The sequence below is a fragment of the Lipophrys pholis genome, assembly GCF_963383615.2.
Source record: "Lipophrys pholis genome assembly, chromosome: 12".
NCBI lineage: Eukaryota > Metazoa > Chordata > Actinopteri > Blenniiformes > Blenniidae > Lipophrys > Lipophrys pholis.
In genome coordinates, this window is record NC_137641.1 from 24,931,889 (window position 1) to 24,935,349 (window position 3,461).

Consider the following 3,461-nt stretch of genomic DNA (forward strand, 5'->3'; position numbering starts at 1 on the left):
TTCTTTTTAAAAATGCAAATGAAAATGAAAAAAAAAAGCACCAAATAGAACCATCAAAGATAATTAAAACACAGTTAGACAGTACATACGGACTTTTAAGCATCACACCAAAACATTTAGAAAGACAGACAGAAAGTGAGCTGCCAGCTTGAAAAAACTAAATATTCCTGTATGAGGGCTCTCAAATGTCGTCATGAAACAATTTAACATATTAGGGTAATAAAAAAGTCAAATTCTACTCAGATAAGCATTTTGTGGTCTGAAAATAGAGAATTTAAAGAATTAGATTTTCTTAAGCTCAGAATATCCTCCCCTGCATCATTAACTTCAAACTACTTTATTTTTATCTGCTGACTGACTTTATTTTTTTTTTCCCAGCTCCTTGCCGACAATAAGATAAAAGCCCCTCCTTTTAAAATGTGCTGGAATACTCTTTGAGTCTTTTTTTGCCCTCTGTGTAAAATGAAGACATCACATCTCCAACGCCGTCCTCGTATTTTATGAAGGGTCCCTGACAAATAGGGCCTCCCCGCTACGCTTGGGTGGCCACCTTCATTCCGCACTTGGCTTGTTTACATAGCGCCAGGACCATTTCCACGGATTAAACAAATCACCGCCCGGGGGGGACATCCATAATCCGCTAACGGGTCACCAGCAAGACAGTTATAAATGCCTGTGTCTAGAATTGGGGGTAGAATAGATGTCCATGTCCAAAGATGACCTTCCCTGAATGCAGCACCCGCTGCTCCCTGCAGTTTATTATAAAAAAAGAGAGAGGGGGGGGTGGGGGAGAGAAGAAAGAAAGGCTGTGTCACCAAATGTTTTATCATATTGGTATTAAATGACCCATTTTAAGAAAAGAAAATCAGGGATTTCTGGTATCATCCACAGTGAACACGGCGGAGTGAGGCCCAGTGATGAGAGCCCATCACTGTTTATCAGCTCCTATCAGTGTCTGAAGGATTCCGTGACACCCACAGTAATAATGGGAGACATTTTTCCCACAGACAGCGAGGGCCAGTGAAGAAGATCAGAAAAATACTGTGTGCATCTCTGACCAATTTTCTTCATCATTCCACATTACAGCCTTATGAATTGTTCAAATTTGATAACAAGCACTCAATTCACTTTATTATGTAAGTTGAATTAGACTTTGCAAAAAAAAAAAAGAGAGAAGAAGTTGTGGTGGCATTCAGCGGCTTCTTGAATAAAATGTAATTTGTGTGAGAATTTGTTGTATCTGTCACAAATATTCACAATTAGCGGCGGTAATTATTTGATAGTTTCTGCAATTACAGCCTAAACGGGTAAATTTGGAACTGTGTGGATCCCTAATTGACCTAAATGTGATATTTTGCATATTTGCATAATGAGGAAATTGGTAGAAAATTGTGTTCATTCATTTGTGAAAAATCCTATGAATTTTATGAATTTGAAAGGTCTGTTCCTACAGCCTGTGACTTTGCTGGCTGCTCCCTGAGGAGCCCGGGAGGGGGAGCGGGGCTCCGGCAGTGGGCCAAATGGAGGTGATTTAAAAGAGAAAATAAAAAGTACCAAAGTCTATGTCTGCTGTCCTGGACCAGACGGGATGTAAGGCATGATCCCAAAAAACACTTTTGGCTCTTATTGAGAGATCTTCTGTCTTCTGTCATAAAGCTTCTGTGTCTGAGATCTTAGTGAGAATTGTAGGTTAACGGATTTTAGCGGTAACAGCTGAATTTATACAATTTACACACACACACACACACACACACACACACACACACACACACACACACACACACACACGCACACACACATTTTTTTACAACAGAGATAAACTTAAAACATCAATTCATGCCATGTTTTATATGTATTCTGTAACATGGCACAAAGATCTGTTACACTACCTTAGATCAGGGTTTGTTTGTTTTTTTGCTTGTATGTTGCATTTCTTGTTTTCCGTGAATTTGTAATTTTTTTTTTGTCATTTTCTTCAATAATGACTTCTTTTATTGTATTCTAACATAATATTTTGCTGTCGTACAACATACAATGAAAACACATTTTGACTGTAACTTACAAATATTTCCTCAAAGCTGTGTTTTAATATAGTTTTATTCAAATGTCATACATTTAATTAAAAGAAAAAAAGAAATGTATGGTACATGTGCATGTCTGTATATTCACATTTAGTTATGGTTCATTCGTGATTTTATTTAATCTATTGTACTTTATAAATTAAATTAGATTACTTCACATTTCAAAGTCTGCTATGTTTTTTGAAAATAGTACTATTGTCATCATTCATCTCAAACCGCAGTCTGTGAAGACTTTTCTGTTATATTGTCGTTTTGTGTCATGTCTAAAATCGGATTATTTATAAATAAACACGTTGCAATGGAGTTAAATCACACTATATCATCTTTGAATAACTCTTTATAAACCACGTCTATTTTTATTAACAAACCTGGTCCATCATATATTGCAATTTGTCCTTGTGTAGCATGCAGTGGAGCTCATGTGTACTGCTTTAGTCGCAATAATAATTGGCTAATTTACCATTGAACAGCGTGTGCTCATTTGTTATCAGTTTCATTAGAAAGGACACAATAACATTACAACATTGTTTAAAATCAATTATGTGACCAATTACCAGGCACAGATTATATAGGGCTAATGATTATATGTTAACGTTCCAATATTAAAAGAATTTCCACATTAAAGTTGCTGCAAGAGAACAACAACATCACCAGGCTGTTGTTTCTTCTAGAAAATAAGTAAATACAAATAAACCTGTTCACTTGTTGGTTTAAAAAAAAACTGAATTGTCCTCTTATTTTAAAATCTATCGTTGTTAAAATATCTTTTTTTTTTTTTTTAAACATATAAAGCATGGTTATTACACGTGCCGAACATCAATACAGCATGTTTTTCTCCAGCTAAACTGACAGAGGTGATCTCACTTATGACTTGTATTTTAGTTACTAGAGAAAAGAACAGGAGTATTCAAATCAGTTCCAGAGAAGATCCTGCGGTTCTGCTCACTCTGGTGAATGAAAGAAATAACTGACAGCTGCAGTTTCACAGAGATCAGGCAAGAGTCAGCACGGAATAAAGTGTGCTGCAAGTGGACTGAAGTGGCCATAGAAGTAGAATTTCAGCTGACATCGAATGCAAAACAGTATGACGATGCTTCTCTGGTCTGGCTCACAGCAGAGCTCGAAAGCTAAAACAATTAGCATCCAGGCTTGTAACAACTTCAGGGACTTTAAAGAAGAGGTGACTAAACCAAACTGTGGCCTGATGTCCATTTTTAATTGGCGTGCAGCAAGTTAAAACATTTAATGGCACTGTTATGTAGTTCTGACCTTTACCTGTTGTAACACTGGGCGGAGCTTGAATGTATTCTCTTTGAGAATATAGTTTGGACGCCAGTGCTTTAAAGGAATGTCCAGTTTCCCCTTGATAGGTTTAATGTA